Source organism: Numida meleagris, chromosome 11 (genome assembly GCF_002078875.1).
Source record: "Numida meleagris isolate 19003 breed g44 Domestic line chromosome 11, NumMel1.0, whole genome shotgun sequence".
Lineage (NCBI taxonomy): Eukaryota > Metazoa > Chordata > Aves > Galliformes > Numididae > Numida > Numida meleagris.
The window spans coordinates 15,164,465-15,186,600 of NC_034419.1; the positions used below are offsets into that span (position 1 = coordinate 15,164,465).

The 22,136-nt window shown below is 43.2% G+C and overlaps 2 long non-coding RNA genes across 5 annotated transcripts in view; one reads left to right on the plus strand and one right to left on the minus strand.

The window, feature by feature from the left end:
- LOC110404923 lies at positions 1,907-21,173 on the plus strand. Of its 4 annotated transcripts, XR_002442571.1 has the most exons (5): positions 1,907-2,878; positions 12,612-12,838; positions 13,309-13,381; positions 15,398-15,518; positions 16,080-21,173. It is a non-coding gene; the product is annotated as an uncharacterized LOC110404923 (long non-coding RNA). The 4 variants fall into 4 exon arrangements; XR_002442573.1 differs by lacking the exon at positions 15,398-15,518 and having other exon boundaries at positions 13,309-13,396; XR_002442570.1 differs by having other exon boundaries at positions 15,398-21,173.
- LOC110404922 overlaps positions 7,012-22,136 on the minus strand; it is a 28,484-nt gene continuing 13,359 nt past the window's right edge. Inside the window, exons 3-4 of the long non-coding RNA XR_002442569.1 lie at positions 8,036-8,298; positions 7,012-7,555 (exon numbers count right to left, since the gene is read on the minus strand). This is a non-coding gene — a long non-coding RNA (uncharacterized LOC110404922). The remainder of the gene's footprint in view (positions 7,556-8,035; positions 8,299-22,136) is intronic.

Consider the following 22,136-nt stretch of genomic DNA (forward strand, 5'->3'; position numbering starts at 1 on the left):
AGTGCTGATCATCATCGCGTCTGACAAGTTTTAAGGAATGCCAGATAAATTGATGTTGATAAACTACTTGCTGTTACACATCTGGCACTTTTGGATTTACAGGATTTATAGCAGCTGTTTCACCTCCAGTTTCTTGGAAATTAAAAGAAACTTAGGAAATCTTGAAATACAAGGTAACTTCAACAGTAATTTAAAGGACAATGCACAGTTCAATGGCCATTTTGCTATGGATGTGATACCCTTTTTGGGAATGATATTGACTTCCAGTCATAAAGATCTTTTCATTTCCAAGGATCCCTAATGTACACTAAGTGCTACTTAAAGAAACTGCTCTACTAATCAATATAGTTCTGTACAGCTGGCCTGGAGAGCACAGAATAAATGCTGGTGTACTCCTTTCCACATCTTTGTGGACGTTGTAGTTGAATCAAACAATTTTTAGTATTAACCTTGGTCTCTAAACAAATTTATTTTCAGTTCTGCTGGGCTCCTATGTGTTTTCACTCTCCATAAACACTGAAAGGATCAAGTTCACATTTTAATATTTGTAGGAAGGGAATTTTAAGCACCAGGTAGTGAGCCATAGGATTCCCCATCCAGCTAGGAAGGGCAGAACAGTTCCTGAGAGTAATCATAGTCAAAAAAAAGGGAGAGGAAAATTCAGATACTTTTGGTCAGACCAGCAGATAAAACTGTGTCTAAATCAGGAATTAATTTTGGAGACTTATCAACATGAGCCTTGGCCTCCAGCAATATGGCAGTAGCCCTGTAAGATCTGTGGGGAAAAGCCTGGACCTGCCCATGGGCTGGTGCAATGCCCCTGCCAGGCTGCTGGGTATCACTATCACATACCAACTATTAAGAGACCTTTCAATCTCTCTTGAATAAATTGATAACAAACATATTTATCAAAGCCCCTTCTTTTGGAAGAATTCCTCAATAGTCTCTACTGACTTATTTTCATATGCCTTCCTAGAAATTACCTCTTCCAGTGCAGAGGAACCTGACGTGAACCAATGGAACAGCACTGATCAGAAGAGTGCCGATTTATTGAATTATATGGTTGATTTTTATCCATAAACTGAATTGTTCTTGGAGGTCTTCTATTCACAATGGACAAAGCCCATATTATCTTACCTTGCAAGACTTCTGTCCAAATTTCTGTGGCTTTGGCTGTAGGAACATATTTGCTTCAGAGAGAGCCAAGCAGGAACCATAGCAAAGCTACTGCTGGCAGCAAGTGAGATTTTGTGTATCAGCGCTTGGGCTTCACAGACAGTAGCACTGGCGGTGGAAATCACATTATTAACTCCAACTAAACAGAGCTTAAGCCATTACAAAGTCCATGGGAGGTTCTAACTGACCTCAGTGGGCTTTGGATCAAGTCCCAGGAAGAATATGACTAAACTGGGCGGTGTTATTGCAACACACTGTTCCTAGAAGTCTGCTTTGCCTATGAGAACACTGTTGTTAGTGGACAGCTTTCTAACAGAGAGCTTGGGCTACTAAGGGAGGTTGGTTGGTTTTAGAGGGTAATTTCATGTTGGCTGCCACAGACAAGTGCTGGATAAGGATCAGCCTGGTTTAGTCCAGTGTTCCTTTCCCTGCTATATGGTCATCCTTAAGTGTTATTAAGCACACTTGCTCACAGTCACTTCTTTCCCTTAAAGTCTGTGGGTGGGGCTTCAGGAGAACAGAGACCTGGAGTGTGTTTGTGGGCTCCTTGCTGCCCTCCCTGTAAAAGCAGAGCATGATGACACATATTATCAACGGAAACTGCCACCCAAACCTTGAGACAGCTATTTCTTTTGGAGAAAAGGAATAAATACGGTGAACACATAAACATGAACCTTGGCTTCCTTTTTCCAGATATGTTATTAAACTTGTAAAAATTGTTTTGGGGCACCAGAATCTCTCACTCCTAATACTACACAGAAATGGGAAGGAAGGCAGGGTCCAAAGCCTGCCATTAAATGTCAGTCATGATTGCTTGTTGTTAGAAGGGAGCTGCAGCTATGCTAATACAGTGTGCTCACTACAAAGAACCCTGTAATTGGGACAAGGCAGTTGCAAAGCTTCCCACAGCTGGCAGGAATTGCAACTGTTCTCTTTGGTTTTAATCATGGCTTTTAAAGCAGATCAGTAACAGCAACAATTAGCCTTTTAGATGGGTCTCAGAAATTACCATTTTTAAAATACGGTGACTCTGCAGGCACAAAACCAAAAGCTCTGAGCTCTGCATAAAACAAGCAGCCACACGCTCTGGGCTTGTTTGTCACCAGCATGGTTTCTCCTTTGTTTCTGCTGAATTGTGATTCTGAAAAGCAGACAGGAACTTGCACAGTCAAAAGGAAATATCCTTAGTCACTTCCCTTTCCCCTCAAAACTTACCCTTTGAAACAGCTTCAGCTCTGAAGAACTGTCTGGCATTCCAGCTGTGTAAGGAGGCACGACCATGAGGTTATGCAGAATAGATTGCTGGTTCTACGTCAGCAGAATGACTTTGAACCTTCCTTCATTGGACAAATCTGAAAGACAGCCATTTGGGATACAGAAACGGTGGAGGAGGAATGAGAGGGAAATATTCAACCCAACAGAGGACCTGGGAGGGCACTATCCCCTGAGAGAAGACAAAAAGCAGTGTAACAATAATAAACTCAAGATCCTCTCCAGAGCAGATGTCACCATCACAGGTCACAGATGAGAGGGTCCTCTGCAGCATCTCCGTGCATTGCAGTGAGCCCTCAGCCTGGCACCCAGAGCTGCCTGGAGCTTGATCTGCTCAGACCTGCCTCTAATTGACTACTTGGAAATTTTTGCCTGTGCAGCAAGATTAGTCAGTGACCAGACAGCTTTTATACAGCCTCTCTTTATCCAGGTAAGTCCTCGTGTACAAATACCTATTTTAAAACTCTCTTGCTCCTCTGTGTGGCATTACCTATGCTTCATCCCTTCTAGGAGAGTTTGCCAGCACAGCAACACAAAGGAGCGTTTTCAAGTGCAGATCTGGCCTTTGTGCCTCAGGGCTTAATTCTCTGATGCTAGGACTTCTTTGTACCACTCTGGCTTACAGTCTTTAAAGTACAAGTGTAAGTGCACTTCGATGTATCTACATGTCAGGTGGTAACAGGACGTTTCTTGCCTGCCTCAAAGAGTGGGCAGGAACCAACACCTCCACCAGGCTTTGATTTCTCTCAAGAAAGCACTTACATTGACACGCATTGCTCAGTCTGCTTGAAGCCTGCTGCAAATCCCACATGTGAGCTTCAGGGCATGGTGTCCCTGCCAGGCTGTTGTGCCAGCTGCTGTCCAATATCTTGAGTTCCTGAATTTATTTCCCTGTCCCAGCCCTGCATGTGCCCCAGGCTGCAGAGAGCTGGGATTCCTGCTTGAGACTGGAGGCCACCAATCTTCACAGATAGTTCATTAGCTCAGCTGGCATTGCACTTATACACCATTAACAGCAGCAACGTGATCGGCATGGATGTCTAAATAACATACCTGCACATGGGAGTAACATCAGAGCATGGCAGCACTGGTTTAGAAAACACCACCAGCATTAGAACAATAGGCCTTGGTTCCGAAGGAACTATTTTGGGAGGTTTCCTCAGATACCCATGCTACTATTACACCTGGGTGCCCTTGTTTGAAATCCTGCTCCTGTTGACAACCAGCAGAGGAGATAAGTTTATTTTAAATATATCTCTGATTAGAGGATTTAGAAATAAAATTTAGCAATGGAATACTTCTGGCGGTGGAGAGTAGAACATTATCTGCTACATAATGTCAATGTTATCTACTACATAACGTCTTCCTTCTAAAAAACAATAAAAAGACTATATACTCTGGATCACTTTTTCCAACAAATGCAATTAGAAAATGGTGACATGATAAAATCCTTATAAACAAGAAATGCTGACAGACACCGCTCCATATCTAGCTGTTCCAATCACAAATGATACTGACATTTCCCTGCTTTATTTCTGTCACAAAACTGTTGGGAAATTTAGAAAGTCATCATGTTTTCAACATCATAATTTGTCTTTCTCTTTGTGCTACATAGAACTAGGAAGAAAAGAGTAGAAGCCACAATTAGAGAGGCTTTCAAAGAAGCAAAGGAAAATCAGCTTTATGGAGCAATCCTGCATGAGTAATAGTATGGGAAGTTTAGGTTGAGCCTTTCATCCCAGTGGGCTCCATGTACATGTGGACAGAAGTGCAGAGTATCCATTTTTTTACTTCAAGCCTACCATTCACTGCATACGTTCAATCAAATGGCATTGAATGGTGGAAGTGCTGATTTTGTCCACGATGACTGATAATGGGTTTAACACCTCCCTGGGAAGCTGCAGTGGGAATCGGCAGGAACATAAACCTTGCATTTCCTGAGGTCATATTTTGCTTTTAAAATGTGAAGCGTGGTTTTTTTTGTTTGTTTTTTGGGGTTTTTTTTTTTTGCTGCTGTAAATATGGTGAATACCGAGCCAAAGCCATCATTAAGCCTTGTATGTTCCACAGTTTACATTACTACACTCAGCTACCTCTAAATCTGCACATAACAGGCACAGCAGGAGTCTGATAAACCAAATGCTTTTTGAATGTGGTTCCTAGTTTAACACAGGGCTTTCATTTTCTTCCTGCCTTATGAAGTTATTCTTTCAGGCAATGCGCATTAATACTAAACCAAGAAGTATTTCATCCAATCAGGACATGGCAAGGAGAAATGCTATTACAATAACCATGAACGATTCCTCTTATAAATAGCCATGGCTTCGTACAGGAAAGCAAAGGATAATGTGTTTATTTCAAACACTAAAATGGGCAGTATTTCCATTTCATAACTTCCAAAAGCATATTCTTTTTTATTTCTGCAATAATTGGCAGTAAGGTGGAGCACAAATGACTTAGTCCTTGCATTAGACTTACACAGCTGACCTCTTTCCACCATACTCACCATTCTCCAAAGGTTACATTTGAGCCAAATGTCCTCTTCATTGCTTAGTATTTCACTCTACGTTTTCCTCCAGTTCCAATGGTATCTCTTAGAAGTGCAAGCACCAAGCATTAATGGAAATTTTTAATAGAAAACTCAAGAGAACTCTCTATTAGCAAGAGCAGAGCCCTGTTCAAAGCTGGATGATTCTGTTAAGTGTTGAACTTGCTCACAGTGTATGAAGTGGCCATTGTAGCCTTGATTTTCTCTTTCATGACATTCAGTAAAACACAGTTATATTCAGAATTTCTGTCCTTGGGAAAATAACAAGCTGTTGCCTTCCTTCCCATGCCAAAATGGGACAGGAGAAATCCTGAGAGAGGGAGATAGAAATTGTCTTTCCACACTTCGAAGAGTATTAGTACAGAGACGTGTAACCTTGTGGATGTCCTGCAGGCTATAAAGATCGCGTAAGCAGGTTTTATCCTGTTTCAGGTTTTATATATAACTCTTCTCTAAACTTTTGAAAGTTATTTCCTCCCTCTCCCCCCTCACCCAAAAAAAAGTATTATTTTTAATGACTGATTAAAATTTCAACAGCTTGTGAAAAATTCAAGAAAAGCCATCCCTTATAATGAAAATTTTAATTGATATCTGCTTGAATATGTTATCAGATTCATTATTGAAATTCTATTTTTGCTAAGCATTTTTATTAAAAAATTTCAGGGTTTCATTAAAATAAATGTGACAGATCTGAATGTCTTGAGATGAAAACTAGTTTGCTTAATGAATTGCGTGGCATTCAAGCCAATCTCATTGTCTGCCACTGTATCTGATAATGCTATGTAACGTGGGGAGCTACTCAGAACTACGGTAATATAACATTTGACATCACTATTTTTGCAATTGCTCTGTTACTGAGTATTGCAGCTGAATTTCCTGATGCTCCAGGATGAGGCTTATGGATTTGCCCATAGGGATACTACAGATGATATAGTCAAATATACCAACGTGTCTATGATTTTATCTTTTTCTGGAGAGCCGTATTGGATAATGTTATCAACTCCAAAGAAAAATTGAGAGTTGCTCTCGCCTGGCTGCCAAAGCTTCTTTATTCCTGGAGAGTATTTCACTTGCTGGTTGAATGAAAGTAAAATAGATAAATAATGGGGAAAAAAAAAAAAAAAAAAAAAGAGACACGGTCTATTTCTGCCTAAGATGCTCTATAACTTCTAGACGGTGTCCTGCTAATTGCAAAAAGCATGACTCATTCAAGTCATAAATCAGCATTTCTTGAGGCAGCAAAAACAGCCTTTAAAATTCAATGTGGTAAGACTGCTTTATTACACCACTAGAAAAACTGCTTCCCAACAGCAGCTCCCTATTCCGCGCTGCTATCTCTGCCAAGATTTGATAAGACAAATAGGGAGGTTGGGGCGGAGAAGAGGAAAATGATGAAAGAAAACTTTGCTGCCAATTAGTTACAAAATCGTTTTAAGCCGTCTTGTTTCAAGTGTCTTTCGCCTCCTCCACATCCCGCGGTAACATCCAGGAGGGCTGGATTACGCTGAGCCGATCAGCTCGGCCTCATCCCTTATTCAGGCAATCTCTCAACAGCAGCTTTCCCAGCAAGAGGTGGAGAGTGGCCCATAGGATTTTGCTCATGCTGCTTAAAACAGCAAGCAGGACCACTGAGTGATGTGCCAATGACTGCTCTCTATTCAGGGATCTACCTTCCCCCTTCAGTGTTGCGCCTCTCTCCTATCCTGTCCCAGATTTATGTCCCTTTCTCTTTCCCATCTTCACCAGCCGCTGCCCCCCGCTTATCACCACCCTGCCATGTCTTCCCAGCCAAGAGGAAGAAGTGACGATTCCTCAGCTCACAATGACACACGCCATCACTTGCAGGGTTTTTCAGAGCCATGATCGGCAGCCCTCCTGAAATTGTGTAAAAATTAACATGTAAAAAAAAAAAAAAAAAGAAAACCAGAATCTGTGGTCTGTTGATCTAACCCCAGGCAAAACACAACTCTGGCTGTGGCTGTTTTACATCTAATCGCAGCAGCAGAACAGCTTCCAGCCGCTCTTATTTGTAATTTTTTATCTCACTGTCCAGCTAAGTCAATCAATTGCTGCAAACTGTGTTGTGCTGCAGGGGAAAGAATAATAGAGAAATATTCAGCCAAACAATAAGAAACTTGTTCCTGCTGCTGTGTATGTATGTTGAAACAGCAGCCTGTCCCCTGCTTGCCAGGTAGTGCCACCGGTCCTTAATAAGACTGCTACAGCTCTTCCGCTCTCAGGAAAATCAGCAAAAAAAGCCATCACTCACACCTTGGGAAATGTCCATGGAATAATTACTCCCTCCAAAACAATTATATCCACAAAAGCTCCTTTCCCTCAGAGGGAAATTCCTGGTGGAGGCTCTTCTCAATTAAGGTTTAATATATACCTCTATTTCTTCAGAAAAAAGGGTTGTTCTCATTCCCACTGGAACCACTCAGAAACTTTAATGGTTTTTGAACCAAGACCAGTGATGATGCATCTTCATCAGTGATAGGAGTGCTTCCTTTTTTCAGGTTTTACCATGGTTTAGATGCTTATCCATCACAATGCGGCATGCTGGGGATGAGAAATTGGACATACAATTACACAAATAAGTGAGATTTCCTACTGACTCATTTGCTCCTCATGTCTGCTCCAGGGATTGCATGGAGAATGGCATTTTCAGGGACTTTTGCTTTAGGGACACTCTTTGGGCCAGTCCCTGCTTCTGACGCCAACGTGGCTGAGAAATGGGGTTGGACAGGTCGGTGTTGGTCTGGATGTTTAAACCCTGCAGTGCTCCTCAGCTGGGGGGCTGGAAACTGGCCAGGCAGGAGAAGAAAATGAGTAATAAAGCATGCAGCTTTCTTCCTTTGTATCTCTGTAAAACTGCTTCAGAGTAACTTTCATTTCAACTACCCCACAGCAATTACACCTAAGGGTCCTGGGAGGAGCAGAGATTTTCTTTGATGGAATTATCATTTAATTTTTGTTCTGTATTTAGCAAACCAACCTCCCAGCTGCTAGCCTGGGAGCTCCCTACGAGGTCCCACTTACCTGGCAAGGGAGAAGAGAGGTTGCCTCTGAGTCTCAGGAGCTTTCCATCAGCTCTTCCATGCTTCCTTCACTCTGCCCATGCTTTCCTGTATACCCCATTACTTTTCCCAACAAACTGGGTGCACGTCTTAGCATTGATTGCTGCTCTCCATCACACACGGATACATTTCTCTTCCTCTTTGCTCAAAGAAAATGATGCTGTTGACCACAAACCAACAGTCAGGCTTTTATGATATCTGCATTGGTTATTAAATTTCTGAACTCTGTGAGAAAAATCAGAAATACATGTGAGAGTTCCTTGCAAGTATACAACAAAATCATTTCACTCAGGGCAGCTGGGCTGCTTATCAAATAAATGAATAAAGCAAAGTATTCTTTCTTAACATAGAACTTACATCTTTAATAAACATCCGCTGCATGTTCTCATGAGAATCCTATTATACAACTTCCTTTATTGATTCATATATTAATATCATTTTGTATTAAGCTAGTGCATAACTGATAATATGGAAGCATTTTCATGTTACAACTCCTTTGCTACATAATATAACCCACTTATCATATTTTCAGCTCAAAATTCAGAAAGTTCATGGGTGCATTATACATTGAAATGAACAAATTAACTGTAGAAAAGTACAGTATATCATCTGCAAATTGCATGCAAGCTACAGTAAATACACAGTGCTAAATGCTGACTTTGATATAGTTCAGGTTGAAAGGCATACATCAGCTAAGAGAAAAAAGAAGAATGGAATGGTGGAATGGAAAACTCTCCCTCAGAAAACAAGACCTGGTCTAGTCAGGTCTATACAGCTGTGATCAGTGACTCTCCCCAGGAAACGCTGTCCCAGCTCCAGAAACTTCAGTGCTGGTACTGCCTTCCTGCAGCATCGGGTACTACTCACTGTAAGCAAAAGAAGCAGGAGAAATCCCTGAGGGTATTCATTTTTCTTTAGGTTTTAGGGCCTTGTTTTGGTTTGGTTTACCTGCAATTGAATAACAGGCTTCCGCAGTACTTCAATACCTAATGCGGTGAGATTACAAAAGGCTTAGAAGCTTGCTCTTTCTTATAAAATATACTTAAAACTAAGCTCAAAAGGCAGATAAGGAAACCTTCCTGCCAAACACACCAGTGCAATGGTGGCACAGCCCTTGCCCTGCAGCCCTGGGAGCCCAGCATTCCCCTGGCCTGGCTTATCAGGGTTTCATCCTTGGGAGCTCATGTGACAGAAGCTCAGTTAGAACCATTACTGTTGGACCGTGTACGTTCACCAATGGAAAAAATGTTGGTTTGCAAGAAGAACACACATTAAACCTCAGTCTTACGCAAACATAAAGAGGGTTCATTTCTATGCTGCTGCAGCACCAGCTCTCTGCCCTCAGCCTCGCAGAGCAACTGATGAGATGTCACTGCCTTCCCATGGACGTGCGCCAGCACAGAAGCAGCTCCAAGTTGCTGTTCAATTACCTGTTATCTCCTCCATGCTGTTACACAGCTAAATAGCTCTAAGCTTTAATTGAACTTGAGAAAATAAGTGAGGAAAAACACTTTTTTTTTTTTTAAGACGCCAACTAGCTGTGGCTGTTCCATTCAAACTCCTGATTCCTGCATCATCACGCTTCAGTATTCACTGAATGTCAAAGCATTACACCAGTGTTATACCATGAAGTTAGAGCTATTTATGCTACCAATGCACATTTTGCCCTCAAGCTTTGCTTTGGCCAAAGTCAGTCCTTACTTCTATTACCTAACTCTGGCCCTGACGCCCATGTTATTTCAGTGCCCAGCACCTACTGCTCCAGAGAAGCTGCCTGTGATGCTCAGAGCCTCTCTTCTCCTCTAGGAACGGCCTCATTGCTACTTTCATAATCACCATTATACAGCCAAGGAGTTCAAATGTAATGCTTTGTAAGGCTCTACCTACAATTCATCCACACTCCTCCCACTGCACCATTGTGCACTTTCTCACTCACTAATAACGTCCATCCTGTGCCCAGAAAAGTGATTATTAAATATTCATGTTTCAGGAATAGACACTTCATCCACAGATCTGCCCACATCAAGTACAGTATTTCCCTTCATCTCCTTTATTCTTCCTCCCCAGTACAGTATAATTTACAGCAGACTCAAAATATGAGTTAATGCATCTTTTCTTTCATTACCTTTTCCCCAGCTTGAAAATTTATTATGTATTCCAGCTAGTTTGACGAGGGCCAGATGCATATGGGATGTTTCAGATTCATACACTGCATTTCAAATAAGGCGCAAGGCACAGCCCTTAGATGTCTTCAGTGGAATATAGCTGCCCCTGCGTAGGGACATCAGTGACAAAACTTGCATTGGCCCAAATACAAGATGAGAGCTCAATAAGGAGCTATTTCCTATTTCCAATGATTTGTAAACATCTTTGCTACTATACTCATTGAACTGCAAATACTGAATATGCACCTATTGCCCATTTGGCCTTTTTCTTACAGTATTTTAATCTTAGGTGTATTTTTAACAACAAATCATAACAATGGCAGATTCAGTTACCATCTGATTTGATCAAAGTCACAAAGATCTTCCAGACAAGAAGAACAGCTAGTATTTCTGCTTTATCCTTTAGGTAAGTGGATTAATAACAGAAAACCGTTCCAAGGGTTTTTCCCAAAACCATCCTTGCCTTTTGCATGATTAGCATTGCATGTGTGAACGCTTTAATACTTATGTGTTAGTAGGAAGCAATGCAAATAATTTACAGCCATGGAATCTTTAAAAATACATTGTTATTGAGTTGCTGAAGCAATTGGCTGAGTTGTGTTCTGCAGCCCCAAGCCAATATCACTTTATGCCACCTGTAGTAGCTTGTCCATTTGAATCCAGAAATTGTATTCCACAATACCTACACACTGTGGGCAAATTCTTGCATCCAGACTTTTTTGCTTGGGTCCTACAGCCAAAAGTGGGAAGCGGCGGGGGGGTGCAATTTCCCGGGAACCAGCAGATCCTGGAGCTTCCCATGCTGACAGGGTCTGGAGCAGCAGGTTGTCGCTGCGGCACCCGCTGGCAGAATTAAAATCTGAGCAAATGGTGAATGCTGTAACGTCTGACAGCTCTCCCAAATTCCCCTGAGCACAGGCTGTCTCAGAGTGGGTACTCCATTTTGCAGCTTAACATCTTGTAAACAAGTGGAAATAATCAGGCACAGGTATCTCTAAGACAACTGTTCTCATATATACACATGCACACCTATATTAATGTGCATACACACGCGTGTATATATACATACACTTCCTCACTTTTCCTGCCAATCCTCACCTTTAGAGAGGAGAAGACGGAGGGCCCAGCCACTTCTGCACCCTGACGTCTCCTACAAAACCATTTCCTGGCTCTTCCACCACCAGAGCACGGACTCATCACATCTCTGCTAAGGGTGCTCAAGACCCATGGTTTCCTTCCAGTTCCCTCAGACAGGCACTGACCCACACTACGTGACTTTCTAACTCCCTCCCCTCAGAATGACCTGCTACTTCCAGAGCCCCTGGTTCCTCTGTGCAGTAAACAAGTCCTCCTCCAGGAGCATCACAATCCATTATTAATCCCGCATCACTCTGTCTGGGACTTTCAGTCCAAGACAGAAATAAAAAGACTGCAGCACAGGCAGACTAGGGCTGCAATCGGAGCAGGGTTTGTAATTTAATAGAACTACCTGGAGTAATGCTGTAATCTCAAACAACCTTCAGAAGTTGTTCAGAGAGAGATTCCCTAAATCCTCAAATCAGCTACAAATATACAGTTGCATTACTACTACGGATTGAAATGCCTTTGAAGTCAACAGAGAGATTCTTACGGGGTTTTTTATAGGCTTATGCATTTATATATATATATACACGCATGTATATACATACACGTCTCCCTAGGAGTTTAACCAGGCTTGAGTGTCCCTGAAGAACTCAGAGCTGAGACCCTAAGGAAAGGTATATTCTGAGAGCTCTCTGCCTGTAGGATTTTTTTGTAATTTTTTGTTTGAGAAGAGAGATTCCATTAACCACCATTTTTCTTTCCTTCTCCTTTTTTTGGCAAGGTGAGAGTTGTCTCTATTCTGTAATGTAGACATCACCATCTCAGAGCATGGTCCCAAGGAGGCCAATTTGGAGACTGACAAGAAAATCATCCCTTCTGTTTGGACAGAGAGAAATGATATTTTTCCAGCTGGAAAGAAGAAAAAATATAAACCCTATTGTGTAGTCCTGATCAGGATTGCTGGACAAATCAAGGAAAGCTTGAGGTTTTGCCGAACTAAGGATCACAGCCATGAGCTTTATTTGCTTGCACCAAAGCACTGATTTTCCCCAGACTGTGTTTTACTTTGGTGCAGGAGCACTCCCTGCCAAAGGAAGCTGGATGTTCACAGGGACCCAATGGGTCCTCACACTGCCAGTGCCACTGAAGCATTGGGTCACCTATTCATTTTTCATCCCCATTTTTACCTCACCCATCTCTCCCTTTACGGCTCTGTACCTGCAGTCCCACATCACCGTGGTCACTTCCACTTTTACCTTGTTAATTTTAACTCCTCCTGTCTTTTCTCAGCTCCTGCTGGAGGGGCTGAGGGATGGAGTTAGATCAGTGCATCACCAGCACTGCTTTTGGCACTGAAACCACCAGAAGTGAGTGAGGTTGGAGGTGATGGCAGCATCCTCCTGCCAGCCAAAATCACCATCAAGCAGGATTGGATGGGAGGCCAAAGGACGGAGTTTTCTACCTCTTTCCACAGAAGGGCTCAACGGAGCAGATCCAAGCAGACAAAGGCAAAGGAGGTGAGAGACAGGTTAAAAACAAATGCAAGTATCCTCCAGAGGGCACAGGTCAGCTCAAAAATCTCAGCCCTTTTAACTTAACCAACGGCTGTGAAAGCATTTCCAAATCAGAAAGAAGCTCTGCAGGGAAAAGGGGGAAAGAGGAGAAAATCCATATTTTTTAGCTTCAGGAAAAAGGAAGGTATTTTTACATATTTCTGTCTCATATTAATTTGGAGGTGGGAGTTAATAACCAGCTAAAGGCCACCACTCATCTCAGCAGTCCCATTGGGACACAGCCCTTCTGTACAGCTGTGGGTGCTGATGCCCAGTGAGGGCTGAGCCCGTCCTCTGAGATCCCAGGGAGAGCTCAGCATCGTGTGGGCACCGCCCATAAACAGAGAAAAGTTCCTATAGAGATCAGCTGAAAACCCAAGAGCGTTTTTTACCAAATCGTTTGTAATTTTGCTCTGTGTTTCTTTGTTTCAAAGCAGGACAAATAGAAACAAAAGAAACTGCAGACATAGACCAAGAACAAAAGGCTGAGCGGAGTGCTCATAGTGGGTGAGTAAAGCAAAGGTAAGGAGCCTCAAGCTTCTCTAAATGTCTTTCTAATGCTAATTAAAACACCGCACGGAATTTCCCATGGGAGGCATCGTGGAAATTGAGCCTTGAGGTGGGAGTCTGAGTGAGGGAGAAAAAAAATACTCTGCTGGGTTTCTCTGCCTGTCCTGTCTCACTCCATCACCATGCTGCTGTAATGGCAAAGTCCCAGCCCTGATCCCACAGCCCCAAGCCAGCCCAGAGCCCTTCCTGCACCGTGCTTGGCAGCGTGAGCATCTCATCCTCTGCGCTCTCTGGAATCATCTTGTGCCATGTTCGCAGAGATCAGGTGGGATTTATTTCTAGATGAAACTCGGCTGATAAGACAAAGCAAGTTATTAATCCACTCAGGCCAGCCATCTAACACCCAAAGCCTGTTACTCTTGCTGGCTGGAAAGAGGTATTTGATTGAATCAAGAGGGATTTGTTTAGCTCTCTCTTCTTGTTTAAGCTAGAAGCCGCTTAAAATTTGCAGCTAGGGGTTGTGCCCCCGCTGGCTCTGCAGCACCTGCGACCGAACCCACAAGCTGCAGTGCAGCTGGAATAGGAACGAGAGCAGGAACTGTGTGCTCTCTGCTACAGCCTTGTTCTGTATTAGGATGTCAGGACCGGCAATAAGAGCAACTCTGATCACTTGAGGCATTTTCTTTTTGTCCTGAATATTCATTAAATATCTGTTCCTTTCAGGCTATGCGCTTGGCTTCCTGACACTCCTCTGGCTACGGTCTGCAAGTTCTTTTTCTTTACCTCTCCCTTCAGGACACCCAAGACACACCTCATCAGACTCCCACATGGGCACTGCGCTGCCCAGATTCCAGCCCCCAGCAGAGCCCTGTCCCAGCCCAGGTGCTCCTGTTGCTTTGAGTCTCAGGGGGGGTTGAGTAGTTGTGTTTCTGCAGCTCTGCGCTGGAAAGCTGATTTCTCCATAGCGGTGGTTTCGATCTGTCAGTGTCTGTGTTAAGCTGCTGCTTTAACCAACAGGGACCAGATTTTCTCTCTTCTGTCAGAGGGTTTGATGACAGAACCAGTATCAAGAGGATCAGCCAGAGAGTGATGATAATGCTTTCAGCATCTGAGCCAAAGCCCACTGCCTTTACTGAAAGCCTTCCCATGGACTTCAGTGGGGCTTAATCAGCCCTACGCTCCACTGCAGGACGGGGCCAGCTTGGCTTTGAACTCATTGGCAGAGCTGGACACCAAAGTTTCCAAAGACCATGACGTGCTACAAATGAAGAAGTTTGCCAATAGGCAGGGGAAAAGGGAGGACAAAGGAAGTGCTGTTCTTTCCACATCCTTGCACACCTTTGTATCTCTTGCTGCCATTATACCTCTTGTTCAAGTATCCCTTAATGTCTACTAAGGGATCTGAAAAGAAAAATGTGCCAACTCATTTTTAACAAAGACATGTAAAACCAAAAGCTCTTGCACAACTAAACAAATAAGAACTGGGGGAGTGAAGAAATTAGGCAAAAAAAAAAAAAAGGTTAAATATTTGATGAGGCTGACAGAAAGTCATGCATTTATCTTCTCTTTCACACAGCCTGAAAACAGCTAAACATAAGTAATGTAATTTTCTCCATCTCTATTGCATTATGCCTAAATGTTGCTTTCCGGGGAGCAGATCTTGGCATATGGTGACAAGCTGCCAAAGATCCCACAAGCAGAAGACTCCTGACCAGCCCCTATAAATGAAGTGCTCCCACCACAGCAAACCTCATGCAGTTGCTCACTTGACTCAAGTTGACCACTCAAAGGTTGAAATAAGCATCTTCACTCCGGTGCTGGTTGGCACCATACTGGCGAGGCCATAGGCTCTTGCGTCCTTCTTAGGCTCTCTCTGTCTCTCGTTACACACGAACGCTGGAAGTTAATTAGCTGCTTGCATAAAAAGGAGGAGGGCTGAGGGAAGGTGTGACAGAGACAGGTGGCTGTCACAGGGGAACATCTCTTCACATAAATACCCATATCCATTCGCAGGCTCCAGGAAACCTCATCCCTGAGAAAATACACGCCAGATGCAAAGCATGTGATCCGCAGCAGCTTCCCCTGCACAGCCCCCAGTTAATTATAACTTTGAGGAATAGCAGTCTATAATCACGTACGTGGAAACTCATTTCTCTTTAAATGGAACCTGGGTAACATTTGCTTTTTACTGGAACAATTTTCGAATAAACAAGCTCTGAAACTTGAAAGGAATCTTAAACTCCATTAAATAATACAGTTCCTTAGCAGGAATTTCTCCTGGGAAGAGATGTCTTCTACTCAAGTGCCATGTTATGACAAGCATGACAGACTTGATAGCGATCTGTTCCAACTCATGACATTGCTTAAATTAGGTTAGATAGAATCTGTACAGGCTTTCTAAGGAAAGCTCCTCCGGGTGAAAGCACTATTATTTTTGTTAATGGCTGTGAATTATGATTTGCTTCTCCTAGGAGTCATAAACAATGTTGTTACACAGTAGTACATCATGTAATGTATGTAATACATGATGCCTTAGTAGGGAGGAAACTGTTACATTTGCATACATTAGAGCTACAGTTGTAATCAGAATGTGTTTTCCCACTCCTTCACTGAATATGTATGGTTTTCTTTCCCACTTCCCTTTCTGTTACATATGTCTCTTCCTTGACCTGGTGTCTTGCTCTATTTTATTCAGACTTGGGAAGGATGCACGCTTACAGCACATTCCCATTGCTCTGCAAAGACCAAGCAACCAGCTTCCTTTCAGACTGCTTCCCGAACCTCACCCTTGCCCCAGCCATGTGACAAGACAGACGGAGGCAGAAAGCAGCTCAGCTCCACCACTACGGGCTCACGCGCGCATCAGGGCACCAGACAGCAGCTGACGGCACCAAGGACACTTACAGGTAAACAAGGGGATTTTAAGGTTGTAGCAACTCTCTGCAGCCTGAGCAGGTGACAGCTTACAACACAGAGGGATGCCAGACAGGGCTGTGTGGGAGGGAGGACAAACCCATCCTCCCAGTCCTGTCCCGACGGAGCACTCTGTACCACCAGTAGCAGCGGGGTGGGAAGGCACAGGGCAAGGCATTCAGCTGCGCCGCTGCTTCGTGCGGTTATTTCCAGGGGATTGCATCTTCAAAGATGCAGCTGGGCTCCTAAGTCACCAAGGTCTTATTCAGAAATCCTGCTCAGCGGTCCAACAGGAGAACCCGCGTTTGTATTCTTACGCACCTTTGATCATTCATGTCTTGAATTTAAGGAAAGCCATTCAAGTGCAAAGCCAGATGATGAAGAGACAGACTTAAAGGGTTTGTTCTGAGCTTGCATGAATACACCTATTTCCCCATCAATAAAAGGCAAGCTGAGAAGACTGACACCCATTTGTAATCTGCAAAGAGGAGCTGGAGGCCACCTGAGCAACCTGGATGTAGAAAGTCAGCAAGTGGTTTTGATGCTTCACATGAGCACAGAGATGAAGCAGCAAAGCTGGAGGTCTCTCAGAATGATCAGAAGGCAGCATTCCACCACAGCAAATTAATCATGGAACAGCTTAGGTTGGAGGGGACCTTAAAGATCACCCCCCTGCCGTGAGAAGGGCTGCCAACCATTAGATCAGGCTGAAATTAACACTTGGGACCTTGGGAGATACGCTCCTAGGTACACTGATGCTGATCAGGACAGAGCAGACCTTCTCCATGTCCATCACATCAGCAATGGCTCGAGCAGGGGAAGAGGAGGGCTCAGGTCTAAGTGTCAAAGCCTTACAGTAATGCTGGGCTGCACATTCACACCTGAGTTATTGCCAGTGCGGGGAGGTTACAGAGAAACAAAGAGCATTTTTTACCGACTCGAACCAATTTAAGCACAGGTTTCCAGAGTGACACGTTGTTATTTTTTAGCTGAAAGATCACTGAAGGCAAACTTCAACCTTTCAGGCAGCCTATGGGTAGCACAGCAGGCAGCGAGGGGCAGGTGCTCGTGGAGTCTCTGTTACCAAAGGGACAAATAAGGATTTCTCTGTTTTGCCACACAGAAACATCCTCTGTCTCAGAGCAGATTTATTGTTGGGCTGCCAGGGAAAATCTGATCTTGTTCCTTTTCATTGATGAGAGGGTTGTTCCAACGTGAGATTTCTGAGTGCATGCAGAGGAGGAGGTGGCATTCCACAGTACTCCGAGGGTTTTAATGCATGATCAAAGATGTACTCAGAGCTAAAATATGTTGATGTGCCTAAAAGTGCAGAGAAGCACATGGGCCCATGTTCTTAGGGAAGAAAGCACTGAAATGTTTTGTTGTTTTTTTTTTCCTGGGCAGGGCTTAGTGCAATTTCCATGTCCTCAATGCCAGGAGCACCACATCTCTCTGCTCTGGCGTTTTGGAACCTGCCTGTGCACCTATTTGCACCCAGTAGAGAAATAGGGAAACTAGTCTTTGTACTAAAGAATAGCTAGAGATTTCAAAGGAAAACACATTTTTCAGAAGGGTGTTGCAATTTCTGAGCTATCAGGACAGGCACATATCAAACAGAAGCCAGTGGTTTGATTTCCTACATTTGAATTCATGAAAAGTTCACATTAAAACAAAACAAAACAAAAAGCAAAAAGACACTAAGGTTGTTTTGTTGCCTCTCTTCCCACATGAGACTCTAGCCACAACGATCTGAGAATTACATGAGAGTCATTTACCGTCTAGGGATGAACTAATACCAGCACTCTGCTCCTGCATTCAACCTGGAAAGGCTGTTAATGCAAAGCAAACAAGGAAGGAGCAGACCTTAAACCATGATCCCAGATCGGCATCCCTACAGGAGGAGGTCATGCACAGACATGAGCCCTGCATGCCCACTCAGCTCCAGTGCAGCGTGTGGGGAATTTGGTAATTGTATCGTGTGATGATTTTGCAGTTGATAAGCAGCAGGCTTCTGCCTGCAGTGCTGTTAGTCTGGCTTCTTTATGAAAACATTTGTTTTCAAAGAAAAAAAGAGGATACTTACGGCTGATAAGTGTTATTTGATCATTTTTTGTTGAATTTAATTTGTTTTATGCTGTATGCTCTCCAAACTACTCTGTAAAATTGCACTTAAAGCAAAAATGATATCAATCACAAGCAAACTCATAAAATCCCCACCCCTTAAAAGTACTGCATTAGTATTATTTAACCACGATGCATGCAAATTAAATGCAAATTAAATAGCAGTGGGTGTGGCACATATGCAAATTTCTAAACCTACTCGGTTCCCATTTCCCCTTTATGAAGTGCCTGCAGCTATAACTCCCTCATTTTACGAGCTGCTCAGTTTCTAATACAATCTTTGTCATTGTAACGAGGCCAAAAGAATGGGAGGTGGAGCAAAGTAAGCCCATCTCCACGGTCTTTCAAAGCAAAATAGTATTTGGTGGGGTCTTTGCAAACAAGGCATGACCTGGCTCTAAAAGCAACCTGTGCTTGGGGCACACTCATTATCACTGCTATTTTCAAATGTGGGATCTGTACTTTTCTGAAGGAAATATGACCACTCTCCAGACTGACCTACCTTCCACTGTCACAGCAATGAGACAGGAACGCCCACAGCATGAGCTGAGCCCCACAGAGGGGTGGGCTTCACACACAGGCTCTCTCTGGCTCGGGGCTGGAGGTTGGGCTGGTGAAGCTTTACAAGCATTCTCCTCCATCTTCTCCTGATATTTGAAGCCCCCCTGATTTTGACGACTTCTGAAATTTCCATTTGAATTGCTTATCTGAGTGTTCTCACAAGAGATGTGAGGATTTCCACCCCTTGACAAACTCACCGCATTCTTCTCAGGATTTCACAAAGAACCCTCCAGCTGCTCAGTTTCCATCCAGGGCCCTCATCCGAGGAGAGAGGCATTGAATTTAGTTGCAACAGACTTAGTGACAGAGAAGCTTCTTTCAAACACCACCTCCCACACCTGGCAGACTCAGACTTAACACAGGGATTGTTCCTCCACCCTTTAATTAAAAGGGTTTCCTTCAGTTTGAAAGCAATAGAACAAAGCAGCCCCAGTGTCTCTGTCGCTTTCCTCCTTTCTAGCTCTCATAATATAAAAGGAATCTGACAGTTTTTCTCTCCTTTATCCACCTCATCACATTTGTCATCAGGACTTTTCTCTGGGGATGCATTTATAGACACTTCTTTCCAAAACCAGTTCCCCACCACCACCCGCAGCAAAGCTGAAAAGCCAAAGCACGAGGAGGGGGACACCATCCAGCCCCCTGGGCACAACCACAAAACTCAGTCAGCAACAGCCTTTGGAGATCAGCCTCTCCAGGGAGAGCATAGATGACTCCAAGGAGAGCTGGAGGAGCAGAAAGGGCAGACAAGAAAATGAACAAGGACATGGGGGGGACTCTGAGCACAATGCATGTGAAGCCCCATTCACTGCAGACAGGACATCCTAACTTATGGTTGCAGATCTTGGAATAGCCCAATCAAAGGCAGTGTCTGAAAGCACAGCATTCATGACTTGCTCCTGTCTGTTCTGTTCCCAGCTAATTATCCCTTCCTTAGGTGCATGGAAGGTATTCTAATCTGTTTTTGCAAAGCTCTTTCCACCAAGTTAGGCAGCAAGGCATGCAGAGCCTTCACTGCTGGTAAAACCAGCATCAAGGAACTACTGAAGACAAGAAAGCCATCTTTGCTGTTTGACAAACTAGTGGTTCCTCCACGGGGGAGGCACACCAAGCACAGGGAAACACTTATCTTCCTCTGGAACATGAGTCAGAAACGTCTTAGTTCCCCCCATCCACCTTTGGGTGCAAAGGATGGTGGGGAGCATCCGACCTACCAATTCTTTTTACCCACTGATAGTGAGAAAAGCCGAAACCACACTGCAACTCGCTGTTCTCCCCACCCAGCTCCATAGGGACGCTGGATTCCTCAGCACTGATGATTACTAAGTGCCAAGACTACTGTGGTGCGGAACGTTACCCTCGGCCTCTCCAGCATCTCATAATGTATGCTCACTCATGCTAGGGATTATGTGGTTCTGATGGAAATCACTTCACTTCGCAAGGATAGAGAGAGCACACAGCTTTTGGATTAGGAGAGTTATCCATCCTTCAGGTGCATCTTAGCCTATTCTTAGCCTTGGAGGGTAGCAAGAAGTAACAGTTCCTACCCAAGGAGCACTCTCCCTGGAGTATTAGCAGTTTCGCAAATTGGGAACACTCGTTAGCAGTCATTTGGTTGACTACTCTTAAGATGTACCTGTGCTTTAGTCTCATGAGTCTTCCAATGTAATCATTCACTTGACATCTCCTCAACCTGCTGTGCATGTTGTCATTTTATAGCCAATTCCTCCATAATGTCACTGTGTACGTACACTTCACGTGGTCTGACCTTGAGAGAAAAAAACTTCTCTTATATAATTGCACCCATAAATCCAGCTCAGTCTTCATGTCCCATTGATCCTTCTCCATATTGAGAATAACCCATGTCCTGCTGAAACGTATGGGAAACCTCCAGCTCTAAAGCTATTGCTCTCCATCTTGCCTTCATGCTGCTCTGACCAAGTACGCTGTAGTGCTTCTAAGCTTTTCTTATAAAAATAATCCTTCCTTAGTTAGAAATGTATTAAAGCAGTGAATTACAGAATTTCAGAAGACAGAGCCACAAAGGAGTTGAAAAAGCCTATCCTTTCTGTATTGACAGAGGAACATATCTACATAAACTATTCCTGAAATATGTTTTTTAAGCTGTTCTGGGAATTATTGGGAATTAATCCTGCTGTACTTGTATTTTGACATGATTTTTTATTTTTCCATAGTTTGGTCCTTTTTTGTTTGTTTGTTTTTAATAAATTCTAGATCTATATAAATTTGTTCTAGATTGAATGAATCAAATTAACAATTACTACTAGCGTTTGTTTTTGATTATTTTGTTCCCTTGATTTTGTTTTATGCATTAAGCCCATGTGTAAAATACACAAGACACTGTCAAGACAAATTGGAATCCTTTTGTCTTTAATTTCCAATCTGAAAAGGATTCAAACTATACCACACAAAATGCACAGGAAGTTGGAGAGTATTCTATAGGGAGAAATAATGAATAAAACAATTTGATGTCTTTCCAATCTGACAAAACAAAGAAACTTTCTGAGCAGAGGTTCTTGGGGACAAAAATCTGATTTTCATCCTTTCATTACATGTGTTAATTTATACTTTACGTATTTAGAAAGTAGTACATTTGAAACTTTAAAGCCTGCTGTTACATCTCACCACAAGCATCACTCATGCAACATATCATGACGTCCTGATGGATTTAAGCACCATGAATGGTGTACTTGCAGTTACAACACCTTCTAGTTTGCTATGGGATGGTTCTTCACTGAAGATTTTTTTTCCCCAACCACAGATGGACATCTCCCTCAAAACCACAGCTCTAACCTCAGTCACATCAGTGGGAGAAAGGGCTTAGGACTTTTGGCTCTGCTGCCTTGCAAGAACATCCAGTGTTTTGAAATATACTTCAGTCAGTGAAACCAGTTTCACCCAACTAAGCAACAAACATAAATCTCAGTTGCAACAAATGTAAGTCTCCTAATACAGAGCAAAATAGAGCAGAAAGAGACTACCCATTTCAGGGCTCAAGAAGTGGAAACCGGCAGGATGAAGTTTCTGGAATATCACTGTCCTCCACCTAAATCCATAGAAAATATTTCTTCAAACCACGCCATATGTTGAATCAGTTCTGAGCCCAGCTGTTCGTCCTGTGGTACCACTGAACAAA